This window comes from Rhipicephalus microplus, chromosome 3 (assembly GCF_043290135.1).
Source record: "Rhipicephalus microplus isolate Deutch F79 chromosome 3, USDA_Rmic, whole genome shotgun sequence".
In the NCBI taxonomy this organism is placed as follows: Eukaryota; Metazoa; Arthropoda; class Arachnida; order Ixodida; family Ixodidae; genus Rhipicephalus; species Rhipicephalus microplus.
The window spans coordinates 261,740,682-261,756,042 of NC_134702.1; the positions used below are offsets into that span (position 1 = coordinate 261,740,682).

At 48.4% G+C, this 15,361-nt stretch overlaps 1 protein-coding gene and 1 long non-coding RNA gene across 9 annotated transcripts in view; one reads left to right on the top strand and one right to left on the bottom strand.

Annotated features, from left to right (window-relative positions):
* LOC142804240 (uncharacterized) overlaps nucleotides 1-15,361 on the bottom strand; it is a 349,173-nt gene that overhangs the window by 223,784 nt on the left and 110,028 nt on the right. The gene's annotated exons all lie outside the window — the stretch shown is intronic.
* LOC119170521 (polyamine-transporting ATPase 13A3) overlaps nucleotides 1-15,361 on the top strand; it is a 1,084,416-nt gene that overhangs the window by 31,410 nt on the left and 1,037,645 nt on the right. The gene's annotated exons all lie outside the window — the stretch shown is intronic.

Below are 15,361 nucleotides of genomic sequence, written 5' to 3' on the forward strand. Positions count from 1 at the left end.
GTATAGGGTGCAATTAAGCGTGACTGATATTTCTCGCACAATCATGGAGTACGAATGGGCGTCCAAAGCAACACTTCATCCCCAGGACTGAAGGAGACGTCGCGATGAGAGCTGTCGTAGCGCTGCTTGCGATCTTGCTGATTGGTTTCTGTATTAGAGCGAGCCCGTTGCCTACATTTCTCGAGCCTTGTCATGAACTGCTCTGATACGGTTGCCGAGGCGTCAGTTGGAACATTTAGGAAAGAGACGTCGATGGTGAATGTCGGTGAACGGCCGTACATGAGGTAGAAAGGCGAGTAGCCAGTAGTTCTTTGAACAGCGGTGTTATGGGCAAACGTCACACAAGGCAAAATCGTATCCCAGTAGTCGTGGTTTGGTGCGATGTACATCGATAGCATGTCTGTTAGTGTCCGAAGAAGTCTCTCTGGCAGCCCATTAGTTTGGGGGTGGTAGGCTGACGTCGTCTTATGTACTGTACCACAGGTTGTGAGCAGGGTTTCGATTATGGCGGACAAGAACGTTTTCCCGCGATCCCTCAGGAGGACGTGAGGTGCACCGTGGCGCAATACAATGGCGTTGAGAAAGAAGTCTGCGACGTCTGAAGCAGAACTTGTGCGTAGTGCAGCAGTCTCTGCGTACCGTGTAAGGTGATCGACAGCAGTCACAATCCAATCATTACCTGCAGGTGTGATGCGGAGAGGTCCTAGTAGGTCTACGCCAACAATGGCGAAAGGAGTCTCGGGACACGGGATGGGTTGCAGAAGGCCGGCAGGAGACGAAGTTGGCCGCTTCTGCCGTTGACACAGATGGCAAGATGCAACGTATTTGGCCACAAATGTAGAGATGCCAGGCCAGGAGAAACGTTTCCTGATGCGGCTTTGTGTTTTGTGAAATCCCAATTGGCCTGCACAAGGGTCGTTGTGAAAGGCTTCGAGGACTTGGTGACGTAGAGAAGGCGGAAGTACTGGAACCCAGCGGTGTCCATTAGTAGTGTAAACGTAACGATGGAGCACATTGTTATCAAGCTTAAAATGCCGTAGTTGTCGGCGCAATCTAGCATTAGGAGTAGATGATATACCATTTAGGCGTTGAATAATGCTATTGCAATATGGATCATCACGCAGGCGTGTGGCGAACTCGGTGTAGCGATTTGAAGCTGGTGTGTCGATAACCGCAAGTTGTGATAATGTGAGGGGTGACGCAGAGTTTTTCCCACCACGGGAGCAATCACCTGACGTACTCGATGATGACAGTGGAAGGGGGCAGCGAGAGAGAGCATCTGCATCTTGGTGTTTTTTGCCAGACTTATAGATGACGTCAAAATCGTACTCTTGTAGGCGGAGCACCACACGACCCAGGCGACCAGACAAGTTTTTCAGGGACGATAGCCAGCACAAGGCGTGATGGTCTGTAATCACTGTGAAGTGGCGTCCGTTAAGATACGGTCGAAATTTTCGTACGGCCCAAACGACAGCAAGGCACTCCTGCTCAGTTATGGAGTAGTTCTGTTCAGCAGCCGTAAGAGCACGACTAGGATACGCAATAACTCTTTCCCGTGAAGTGGCATCCCGCTGTAGAAGAACTGCACCAATGCCATGGCCACTCGCGTCGGTGTGGAGACATGTAGGTGCGTTCTCGTCGAAATGGCACAGAACAGGGTCAGATGTTAAAGCATGCTTTAGGGCTTGAAGGGGACGCTCGCAGTCATCGTTCCAAGCGAAAGTTGGTCCGGATGTCAGCACCTTATGCAGTGGCGACGCGATGGTAGCAAAATGGCTGATGAAGTGGCGGAAGTAGGACGCCAGGCCCAGGAAACTTCGTAGGTGTTTCTGATTTTCTGGCCGAGGGAAACGTATCACGGCAGCAACCTTGTCAGGATCCGGACGAACGCCATCTTTGCTGACAAGGTGGCCCAATACCTTGATGTTCTTGTTGGCAAAATGGCATTTCTTTGTGTTTAGCTCAAGTCCAGCACTAGAAATACACGTCAAAACTGTCTAAACGATCAAGGTGCTGACGAAAAGAGGTGGAGAAAATTACGATGCCATCTAGATAAGAGAGACATGTTTTCCATTTTAGGCCGCGTAGAACTGTGTCAATCATGCGTTCAAACGTGGCAGGAGCAATAAATAGACCGAATGGCATCACGTTGAATTCATACAGCCCGTCTGGTGTTGCCAATGCAGTTTTTTTCTTTGTCCGCATCGTGCATAGGTATTTGCCAATAACCAGACCGTAAATCCAGGTTGAAGAAAAATTCAGCGCCTTGCAGACAGTCAAGTGCGTCGTCGACTCGTGGGATTGGGTACACGTCTTTTCTCGTGATCTTATTAAGTGCTCGATAATCGACGCAGAATCGCACCGAACCGTCCTTCTTTCGGACTAGCACTACAGGGGATGACCACGAGCTGGACGAAGGCCGGATAACATCTCGTTTGAGCATATCAACAACGTTGTTCTCGATGATTTTCCGCTCTGCGGATGACATTCGATATGGTCGGCGGTGTACAATTTTATTGCTTTCCGTTTAAATTCGATGTACGGCGACGGAAGTGCGACCCAAAAGCTTGGAATTTACATCAAATGAAGCACTGTGTTCTTGAAGGATACCCAAAAGTTCTTGCTTTTGCGCTGACGTGAGATCAGGATTTATTGTGGCTGTTAAAGCAGCCGTCGTACCATCGTCATCAATACTCGTAGAGAAAGATGGTGCGTCTGCGTGAAGGAGCACCAGAGAAAGTGGTTCGGTGTCTGTGAAGCAAACCACACTGGTGCCCTGGGCCAGTGCAGCATGCAAAGAAGTAGGCTTAACTGCCGTAACTAATGCTCTGCCATCATAAAAGCGCACCAGGCTAGAAGTGATGGTAAGCCCACCAGAGATGTAGCGTCCACACGGTGCTAGGAGCACATCACCAGTACTGATCTTATCTGATGTCAGGGTCAGAATATGCTCATTGCCTGGAGGAATAAAACAGTCATCAGCGGCGACGAAGCGCTGGCTATGAGCATCTTCATCGGACGAAAGCGCAGTATCTCACATACGAATGACCCTCTGACGGCAAGATATCACGGCTGAAGCTGAGGAGAGAAAGTCCCATCCTATATTGAGCGCATTAGTACTTGATGACAGAACGAGGAACTGTATATGGTGAAGGATGCCCTGAATAAAAACTCGTGCTGTGCAGACACCAGAAGGCTGAACAAAAACCGCATTAGCACAGCGAAGAGGAGGGCCATCATACGGTGTCTTCACTTTGCGGAAACGGGAACACAAGCCCGCACTAATAACTGAGAGCGATGCACCTGTGTCCACCAAGGCTTCAGTTCATATACTCTCAACACACACTGAAAGTACATGTGAAGGGCGTTCCGGAGGAGTTCGATGCAGTCGTCCAAATGCAGCTTTCCCTCCTGAAGCTGCACTGTTTAGTTTTCCGGGCGGTGATCAGACGCCGTGGTAGCCGGACGAAGTGGTGACAAGAAACGGCACATAGGTGACGGGGAACGACGGCGTGAGGAGCGGAATGTACTGGCTGCGTCGAAGTGCTGCGGAGATGGTGAGTGGCGTTGGTACATTTGATATGGGTGGCGTTGTGTTGGAGAAGGGGCAAACTCATCCCTCTCGAAGTCACCATAGCCCCGCCTTTCGTCTTGTTGACGTCGACGACAGAACCGTTAGATGTGGCCACGTATTCCGCAATAATAGCAGATCGGTCTAGTTGGACGCCAGGCATAGAAAAGGAGGCGGTGCCCTTGGGGCAAAGGCATTCAGTGAGGGCTGCGTAGTTGACACATACTGCGGTGATTGCTGAGAAGGTGACGCTGCAACCACCTGAGCGTATGTCGGCTTTGGAGTGGTATTCGAGCTTGGGACTTGCTCACACGTCATGGATGCCAGCTCCTCCCTGACGATGTTGCGGAGGCTGCCTGCAGAAGGCGTTATGCGGAGCTTATAAGACGACGAGGTGGCCTGGAGTTGCAGCTCCTCGCGGATCATGGACCGTATCAACGACCGGAGCTCATTGTCATGCGTTGGCCTGAGATCTCCTGTGTCAGGTTGTAAACGTATAAGTTGAAGGTCATCGAGTCGATGACACGTGCTGATGACATCCGCGACCGTGGTGGGGTTCTTTGCTGCTAAAGGGTTAAATGCGACGGCGCCTATGCCCTTGAGCAGGTGGCGAAAGCGGTCATGTTCCGCCATCGAGCTGTCGATGCGATGGCATAGGGCGAGGACATCCTCAATGTACGAGGTATAAAACTCGCCGGAGCGCTGAACACGTTCAGCAAGCTTCCGTTTGGCTATGTCAGCATGGACAGAAGGGTTGGCAAATATCTGACGGAGCTGCTGCTTAAAGGTAGGCCAGTCCGGGAAATCCAGTTGATGGTTGAGAAACCATGTCTTAGCGACCCGCGTCAGATAGAACGGTACGCGAGACAGCTTCACAGAATCATGCCAATAGTTAAGCGCACTCACACGGTCGTACTCATCCAACCAGTCTTCAATGTTTTCACCGCGAAGGCCGGCGAACATCGGTGGATCTTTTTGAGGGGCGGTGACAGTCCAAGAAGGCATGTCCAGGGGTGCAGGCGCGTTGGATGGAGCCATGTTGTTGTGCTCGTCTTGCGACATGACCGTGGGCTGACTGCGCAGACGGCGACCCGACCGGAGCTCCAGGGATAGTTGGTAGTCGAAGATAACAAAAAAGCCCTACCGAAAGAGGACCAGGAGACCGGAAAGCACTCTCCACCACTTGTAAGGCAACGTTTTGGCTGCAAGACACTTCTTTTACTCGTCGAGCCTCTGCTCACAACGCAGGTCAGGCTTATGATGATGAATATGTACATATGATAAAATGACGCGCATGAATAATGCTCACAATATATATATATATATATATATATATATATATATATATATATATATATATATATATATATATATATATATATATAGCAGCAGAGTGGATTAGGAAGAAACGAGGGTTAACGATGTCATAGTTGAAATCAAGAAGAGGAAATGGACATTGGCCAGTCATGTACCGCGTAGACAGGATAACCGCTGGTCATTGAGAGTACCTAACTGGATTCGCAGAGAAGGCAAGCGGGTTAGGAGGAGACATAAAGTTAGGTGGGCAGATTAGAATAAAAAGTTTGCGGGTATATATTGGCAGCAGCAAGTACGGCACCGGTTTATTGGCGGAACATGGGAGAGGCCTTTGTCCTGCAATGGACGTAGTCAGGCTGATGATGATGAACAATATATATATATATATATATATATATATATATATATATATATATATATATATATATATATATATATATATATGTGTGTGTGTGTGTGTGTGTGTGTGTGTGTGTGCGTGTGTGTATGTGTGTTTGATTGTATGTGTTTGTAAAAGTCATGAATAAAACTAAATGAGGAAGAAAATTTCGACCGATCCCATGTAGCTTGAGACCGACGTTATGCGAAGTATGTGGAGAAAAGGGGATCATAATTCAATTTTTTTAATAAGCCACAGGTCATGAATTGGCGCTAAATATATGTACAATTATTGCACGCGCAGACTTGTGTTTAAGAGTCGCAGATGTTTATATAACCAGTTTTTGGCACTTGCGGCACGATGCGAAATGAAACATGCGTAATACCAACACAAGAAGCTGATATCAAGGGCTGATGCACGCAAGGATGCTGTCCCTGGACACTGTTACTTAATTCAACTTCCGCGCATGGCAACTAACCACAATTGACGTTAACCAGGCGTGACAGCTGTGTCAATGGAGTACATATGTTTATAAAATTGGGCAGGCAGCACCGCAATCATTAATGACGTTCACGAATATTAGCGTCTATTTGAAAAGCAGTCCTGAGATCTGACGTGAATCTGGGGTAAAATCCTTCATTGCTATGCAGAATGCTTGGATTCGATTCTATCTGGCACACTGACAATTATTCTTTGCATTCCTCTGGTCGGTGCTACCTGTACCACTTGTTTCTCAACGCTCGCGCGATGATATTACTCATGTGTGTTCTCGTCATTGCGGGGTAGATACTAGGTGTCAATCGCTTGTGGCAAATACCCTTGTACCCACGGCGTGTACTTTCCTATAAGTCGGTGCCACTGGCTGGCGGGACGTGTTTGACGATTTATGCGACAGGATTTTGACATTATTCGTGTCTTCAGCAGTGGATCATATTTGTCAAATTATCTTACCCTCCCATGCTAATTTTGGTTCATGCCAAGTTGATTGGGGTTGAGCCACGCTATGCACATTGAGCCATACTATAGCGACACGTGCGCAAAAGCGCGAAATGACCACCTCTTCTGATGCGCTGCCAGCCGAAACAGGCATGCAGTCTGAACAGGTTTATGCACTCACCACCCCAGCGCTTTGAAAATCCCGCTTGGCCGCTTGGCCACGCCACCTTTGGTGTGAACCAGCCATACGTTAGCACAGCACACGCTCCCTGCGTCGGCGTTGTGAGGCAAGAGAGAAGGAAGCGTAGAAGAAGAGAGAAGAGGAGCGGACATGCTTGCGTAGTAAGGGTGGTGACGCCACACCTGATTGAGCCAGACCATGAGCTGCTTTGCATCTGTAAGGACCTCTGTGCAAAAATTGGTCTAGGCCATAATTCAAGGTGATAGCGAACGCCGAATGACAGAGAGTTTCGAAAAGGTGATGCCTAAACTCTTTTGGAGCCGCATAGAAGCCTTTGATAGGATGTCGGTCACAATGCAACCACATATGGTAGATGAACGAAGAAATAAACTGAAAGGGTACGAAGTGGAATGTTACACATTTGAGTAAAATTATATCCGTTCAAAAAGGTCACGCAGAAGTTTTCCCGGTGAGTAAGAGTATAAAAAAGTGTGAAACTGAGAAAAAACCAGTACTTTAGAATTTCAATTACGCATTTCAATTCGAAAATTCTTAACCACACTACTCCGGGCTTATGTGGGGTTGCTGTGAGCCTGATTAACGAACTAGGACATAACACTGAAGGAGCACTCCTCAAATTAGTAGAAAAGTGCTCACAGGCAAGAGAATACTACAGAGGTGGCGGAAACGTAGAATAATCCAAATATGTGAAGGATAGAGAGGAAATGTTAGCATTCGCTTGTATAGACCACTAGCTATACGCGTATAGCGATGAATTATAGACAAAAATGACGAACGAGAGGCCAATAACCCATTCGATGTGGTCGTCGGAAACGTACATAAAAAGCATGTCTGTCAGTGTACGCTTGAGGCGTTCGGTCAGCTCATTGGCCTGGGGATGATAAGACGAGCTAAATTTATGAAGAGTAGCACAAGATCGCAGTAGGTCGCCAACCACCCAAGAGAGGAAGCAGCGACCATGGTCTGTGAGTAGGTGAGAAGGAGCACCATGCTGAAGAATGACGTCGCAAAGGAAGTTAGCAACATTGGTCGCACATTTGGTTGGCAGCACTCAGGCGATTGCGTACCAAGTGGCATAATGCGTGGCTACTGCGATCCATTTATTTCCCGTTGCCGAAGTCGGAAAAGAACGAAGCACGTCGAATTCCAGTCGATGAAAAGCTCAGAGCTCAGCTGAGACTTCAATAGGCTGGAGGCGGCCAACAGGGGGAGCCCTAGGTCCCTTTCGATGTTGGCAAAGGTCGCAAGTCACAACGCTATAGAAGTAAATAGAGCGATACACGCTGTAGCATGGCTGTGTCACTCTGACGTAACCAGCCATTTTGCTAAAGTTACGTGACCTGCTACGTCATCTATATTTCTTACATCTGCTTCATTTCAACCACAATAAACGTTGTTCATCACCCAACTGCAGGCGCGCTTACATGGTGGCAGCTGTGCCGTTAAAATAAATGGCCACGCCACCAGCCCTTTTACCGTCAATGATCTGCCGCCGCCAAAGCCATTGGATACATCGGGCCACACCTGGCTTGCATGGAAAACTTGGAATAGTGAGTTCATGCTATTTTCCAATGCTACCCAGTTGACAAAACAAGTGAAAGAAGTACAAGCAGCCACGTTGCTAGTGATTATTGGCGAAGAGGCAATGAAGGCATGCAGCAACTTTACGCTTGAGGCTGAAGAGGACAAAAATAACGTAGACGTCCTAATTGCCAAGTTTGAAAAGTTCTACAAACCGGAGACAAACTTGACCTATTATAAACTTGTATTTTTATGATAGGTCAAGTTTGTCTCCGGTTTGTAGAACTCTTCAAACTTGGCAGTTAGGAAGTCTACGTTATTTTTGTCAGTATTTTGTTCCAGAAACCAATTTCAATGAGTGGCTGACGGAGCAACGAATGTTAGCCAAAAACTGTGAATTTGGCGTAATGTAAGAACGGATGCTGCTAGATCCAAACTTCATGTGTCTTGAAATCTATCCGGAAAATACATATCAACTAGGGTGAAAGGACTGCAGTTAGGTAATGTAAGATCTACTGCCAAAATTTTGCATTCTGGTGACATATGTTTGTATTACAATGGGGCGTTTTAGAGTGGCACTCTTTTATAAAACAGGAGAGCGGTCACGACACGTCAAGTGGTAATGGCGGAACCAGTCTGAGTACCCAGCCAACCAAACGTCTTCTTCTTCACCGACCGAGTCATACCCCCTGCCTTTCTGAGTAGCACTCATCTTCTTCACTACATTTTCCTCCCCTCCGGAAAAGAGCCATCCTGGTGACTCATGGGCAGGAGACAATAGAGTGATCATAATACGGTTTTAGGCGGTCTATGTGGACGGTCTCACGTCCACGGCGTCGTTGATCATGGGGCTGCTCTAGCGGCTCGACGATGTAATTGACGGGTGAAGCTTGCTTAACCACACGGTAAGGGCCGTCATACTTGTACGTCAGTTTCGTTGAGAGACCATGGCTGGTTGAAGGTATGCGAAGCCAGACAAGGTCATCTGATGCACAAAAAGCCCGAGGCGTCAGGCTATCGCGGTGGTATTTCTGGCGTTGGTGTTCAGCACTTGTGAAGGAGCGGGCAAGCTGACGACACTCTTCCGCGTATTTAGCAGCTTGTGACATCGTCGTCGACTCAGCAACATCTCGGTGGTAAGAAAGGACGGTGTCTAGCGTGCAAGAGGGCTCGCGACCATAAAGGAGGAAGTATGGAGAGAAACCAGTGGTTGTCTGGACAGCAGTATTATGCGCGTATGTTACAAAAGGTAGAATACTGTCCCAGTTGGTGTGATCGGTTGCGACGTACATTGACAGCATATCGCCTAATGTACGGTAAAATCGTTCTGTAATGCCATTAGTTTGAGGATGATACGCGGCGGTGGTGCGATGAATGACTTGGCATTCCTTGAAAAGCGATTCGACTGCGTCCGACAAAAACACACGCCCTCGGTCACTCAGGAGTTCGCGTGGTGCACCGTGACGTAAAATGATCTGATGCAATATGAAACGACCGACGTCACTAGCTGACGCAGAAGAGAGTGGCGAAGTTTCTGCGTAGCGCGTAAGGAGATCAATCGCGACGATTACCCAGCGATTTCCAGCCGGTGTAATTGGAAGAGGTCCATACAGATTGATACCAACACGGTCAAACGGTCGGGCAGGACAAGGTAAGAGTTGTAGTGGAGCTGAAGAACTTGGAGTTGGATTCTTCCGGCGTTGGCAAGCGAGACAGGAACGTACGTAGCGACGAACGAAGTGATACATTCCACGCCAGTAGTAGCGGTGGGACAGGCGGGTGTAGGTTTTTAACACTCCAGCATGAGCGCATTGTGGGTTGGCGTGAAAGGAGGCGCATATGTCTGAGCGGAGACGACTGGGAATGCCTAGGAGCCATTGCCGTCCTTCGGAGTGATAATTCCGTCTGTATAGCAAAACCATCTCTGATAACGAAGTGCTGTATTTGACGGCGCATACCTCTAGGGATATTTTGCGAAAGAGCTCGACTCAACAAGTTCATAAGTGAAGCGATCCAAGGATATTTTCGTTGCTCCTGTAACATGTCGCTGACACTAAGTGCAGATACGTCGGGGGCATGCAAAGACGGCGACTTGTCACTACATCGTAGAGGTGATCGGGACAAAGCGTCTGCGTCGGAATGTTTTCGGCCAGATCGGTAAACGACGTGAACGTCGTACTCTTGTAGCCGAAGTGCCCAACGGGCGAGCCGGCTGGTGGGATGTTTTAACAAGAGCCAACATAATGCTTGATGATCTGTAACCACGCTGAATGGGCGCCCGTAAAGATAGGGTCGAAACTTGCCTATGGCCCATATGATGACTAGACACTCTTTTTCGGTGACTGAATATTTGGCTTCTGCTTTGGTGAGTGCACGGCTTGCGTAAGAGACGACGTACTCATCAAATGCGGGTTTACGCTGGGCGAGCACCACACCGAGGCCAACTACGCTAGCATCCGTGTGTATTTACGTCGGGGCAAGAGGGTCAAAATGTCGCAGTATTGGAGGTGACGTAAGAAGTTGGCGGAGTGTGGCAAATGCGTCATCACAAGCTGACGACCAACTAGAAAGGTCGTTGTTGCCGGCAAGAAGGTCAGTCAAGGGCGATATGATGGAGGCGTAGTTGCGAATAAAACGACAAAATAATGAACATAAACCGAGGAAGCTGCGAAGTTCTTTTAATGTCTTCGGCTTCGGAAATTCGGCAACGGCACGTAGTTTCGTCGGATCCGGAAGAATGCCATATCTAGATACAACATGGCCCAAAATTAGGAGTTTTTGAGCGCCGAAGCAGCACTTCTTCAAGTTGAGCTGTAGACCGGCGGAGGTGAGGCAAGAAAGCACTGTCTCGAGCCGCTGAAGATGCGTTGAAAAGTCCCTTGAAAATATCACGACATCGTCTAAATAACACAGACAAGTCTGCCATTTCAGGCCACGGACTATGTTGTCGATCATGTGCTCGAAAGTGGCAGGCGCATTGAAGAGCCCGAATGGCATGACGTTAAACTCGTATAAGCCATCAGGGGTAACAAAAGCCGTCTTGGGGCGATCAGCCTCAGCCATTGGAACCTGCCAATAACCTGAACGCAGATCTAGTGACGAGAAGAACTCCGCGCTTTGTAAGCAGTCAAGGGCATCGTCTATGCGAGGTAGCGGGTAAACATCTTTGCGCGTGATCTTATTCAACCGGCAGTAGTCGACGCAGAATCTAATTGAGCCATCCTTTTTTCTTGACTAGAACAACTGGGGATGCCCAAGGACTGTTAGAGGGCTCAAAAACACCTCGCTTCAACATGTCGTCAACTTGTTCCGTGATTATGCGACGCTCAGATGCCGATACCCGATACGGACGCTGACGTAAAGAAGCGTGAAGGCTAGTGTCGATTTCGTGAGGTACTGTTGAAGCACGGCCCAAAGTTAGTTGGTGGTGGTCGAAGCTGGCGCGGAAGCGCTCGAGAAGGGTGATGATGTCGGTGCGCTGCTGGGCCGTAAGGTTGGTGTCGATGCAGCGCGAAATTGCGTCGGTGAATGATGGGGAAGAGGATGACGCGCAGTAATCAACAGCGTCAACTGGTAGCGTAGTCGAGTGGTCAGGAACTACACGTGCACTCGAGGGATCAATGTCATCGGCAAAGCCCAAGCACTCTCCGCACAGTAACTTGGAAGGTGAGGGAAACGGATTTGAAACATAAATTGCATTTGATGCGTCGTGAACATTCAAAACGGCGAAAGGAATCAGGAACCACTTGCGGCAAACAGCGCTTTCAGAAGGCGTAAAAAGAACAGTTGAGCCACTAGAGACGTCACAGGAAAGCGGAACTAGGGCGGATGAGAACGGGTGTATCAAAGTGTCGGCGGCAACGAAAACTTTTGCAGGTGAAAGGGACGAGTCGAGCGAAGCAGCGCCGCATAATGGCGCGAACTCCACTTCGGCGCGAGCACAGTCGAGGACGGCATGATGAGTGCAGAGAAAGTCCCAGCCTAATATAATGTCACGGGAATTTTGCGGGAGCACTACAAACTCGACGACATAAATATTGTCAGCAATCGCGACACGTGCTGTGCATGCAGCAAAAGGGCGAATTCGTTGCTCGCTCGCAGTGCTCAAAATGAAGTCATGAAGAGGCATTGTGACTTTTTTTAGTCCACGGCAAAGTTTTTCAGTCAATACAGACACTGCGGCGCCAGTATCGACCAATGCATAAACAGGTATGCCTTCAACGGAGGCAGCAACGACGTTGGACGGCGAAAAAACAAGATCTTGTTGAGTTCGAAAGATCCGCAGTTCTTGCACCCGGAACTGCGACTCCTAGTTTTCCTTAGGGACACGGCGGGGTCGACGTAGCATTAGGGGAAAGGGAACGGCGGTGAGGTGAAGGCGACCGGTGTCTGTTGATGTTCCGGCGAGGTGAAAATGTGTCCATGGTTGCAGTCTCGCCAGATACAGCAGGCTCTGGTCATTGTGGGAAATCATAATTGTTGGGCCTGACGTCGTCACGCAGATAAAACTCACGCCGTCGAAAAAATCGTGCCACGTGACCCGCAATTCCATATGCGAAGCGTATGGGGCAGTTGTCTTAAGTGCGCTAAGGGTTCTGAAAGCGCGGAGGTGGTGGTCGGCAAAAAGGACGGGCAGCCTGGTACATAGGCTCAGTCGGTACGACAAAAGGGGCGCGTGGACGTAGGCGTTCGCTACAAAGAAACGTCGCCGTTCGCGACAGGCGGACGTCGGGTTCCGTTCAGTGCTTCGGCATATGTCAATGGAGCAGCCACAGGTGGTGCGTGAGCTGTTGATAGCGCCTCGGACACTTGCTCCTGGACTGCTCGCTGTATTGATGGTGCTAAAGTAGATGGGACACTTTCGAAGGTATAAGGCACGAGGGACAACTGGCGTGCGACCTCCTCTCGTACAAATTGCTTGATCTCGAGAAGCAAAGTGGTGTGGTCTATAGCAGTTCCAGCCGACGTTAAAGCGGAGATTGTTGCACATGGCCCACTGGCACGACGAGCGGTGTCACGCTGTTTCCAGAGCTCATCATAGCTCTGACAAAGTTGGATCACTACTGCTACGGTTTGCGGGCTTTTGGCGACAAGCATCTGAAATGCGTCGTCAGTCACGCCTTTCAAGATGTGCTTAATCTTCTGGGCTTCTGTAATGGCCGAGTTGACACGCCGGCAAAGGTCGACCACACCTTCTATATAACTGGTGTAATTCTCACCGTTCTGCTGAGCCCTAGTACGCAAGCGCTGTTCGGCCCGTAGTTTACGAAGCACAGGACGGCCAAACAAGTCCGCGAACGCCGTTTGGAAGGCCGACCAGGTGGGGAGGTCTCTCTCGTGATTACGGTACCACAGACTGGCGACGTCGGTCAAATAAATTTGGACGACAGTAAGCTTGCGTGCATCGTCCCACTTGTTGTGCTTGCTCACCCGGTCGTATTCGTCGAGCCAGTCTTCCACGTCTTTGTCATCGGTTTCACTGAAGGTAGGCGGATCGCGTTGCCGAAAGGGGCCGAGACAGACAGAAGGTGCAGTAGTTGGAGCCGAGGTGGCCGCCTGCTGTTCGTCGTCCGTGGACATTGTAGTAACTGGAGGCAACGTACGGTTTCGCAATTCCAGGATTAGGCGTTACCCAGCACTCTCTACCAATTATAATGGGGCGTTTCAGAGTGGCACTCTTTTATAAAACAGAAGCGCGGTCACGACACGTCAAGTGGTAATGGCGGAACCAGTCTTGTCTTGTCTTGTCTTGTTTCCTAGGAGATCTTGGCTCATACCCACATGGGGGGATTGGCCACACTGAACCTCATAATAGATCGTTTTTTACAACGCAAAAAATAAAGAGAAATTAGATAGGAACAATAATATTGTTCCTTTGAAAAAACGTGAAAAATTGCAGAAGAATGCAATAAACCAGATTATATAAAACAAATTAACGAGAATGAGGAAGGGGGAGAAAGAATTAGATATATCTGGCAGTACCACTAGCAGCGTATCCTTCCGGTTGCCTGAATGAATTTATGTAGCGCTGACAGAATAGCACTGCGGCCCACACTTAACTGACTGGCTCCAAACGATAATAGGGTGGATGTATCGACTGGCAATCTGAGCATACCAATCGGTCTTTCAAGAATTATTCGGCGCAGTGAGGCGAAGTGGCGGCATGTGAGAAGAAAGTGATCTATTGTTTCCGGTTCATTGCAAACTACACGTAGGTTAGTTAATGAAAATCCTGATTTGTTGAGATAAAAATTTAACAGAGGAACTCTACAGCGAAAGCTTGTGAGGGTCACCTCACTTTGACGGGAAAGGCATTTTGTGGTGTTCCATGTGAATTGCAAGTGGCGAAATTCTTCAGATTGTAGAAGCGACGTTTCGTTGATCTTTAAGATTAACAGGCGTTTGAATCGTTTGGCAGTAATAAAAGGAAACTGTGGAGCTACTAGCATCAAGGGAAATTTAAAGATACCGAAGCGAGCGAATCAGCAATTTCATTTAGTTCAATTCCAGCATGCTCGGCGACCCAAATAAACCGAACTTCCGATAGGCTATGCGGTACGAGAGACCAAAATATCCTGAAAAGACGAGAATTATTTGCGGACGTGAGATGTGTACACACAGACAAAGCATCCGAAATAATAATAGCTTTTGATTGCTGATAATTTAGTTTTCGAAGAGCCAATGTAATAGCCAGGAATTCTGCGAGATAAATTGGTGTGAATTTAGGCAATCGGAGCGCAAAAGACCAATTAAGCTGACGAGAAAAAATACCTACTCTAGCCTTCTGAAGATTTTGCGTTGCGTACGTCGAAATTACTACGTATTTAGGAAAATGACTGAAATGGTCTTGAAGGAGGCCCTCCAGAACATGCTTCGGAAGTAACTTGGCATTTTTCGGAAAAATATCATCGAAAATTAAGTCTACTGGCACCGAGCATTGGGTTTGGGGGGTTAAATGCCGTAGGGAAACGTGAAGATTTGATAACAGAGACTCGACGAAAATGACTTGGGGTCTTTGATAACGAAACCACGGGCGCTGAAAGAAAGAAACTGGATGTTGGATGAAAACTGTCTGTGACCAGAAGACGGGTGCATCGTAAGGTTTTAAAAATGTTTGCACAGTAAGCTGTCGAAATCTAGCATCGAGTGGAATGATTCTAGCTTCCAAATAAAGCACGCTATTCGCGACACACCTAGGTAGCCCGAGACAGAGCAGCAGAGCTTGCCTTTCTAGCAATATAAGAGGTCTTAATTTGTACTCAGCACTTCCAGAAAACAGAACGCAGCCAAACTCCAGAATTGGGCGTACGTAAATTTTGTATATCATAAGTAACGTATCCCTGCGCATCCCTGACTTCCTATTGCAAAACCGGCGGAGCAATCCTACGGCGCTTTTTGCTTTACGGGTGTTTGATTCTATTTGTTGCTGCCAATT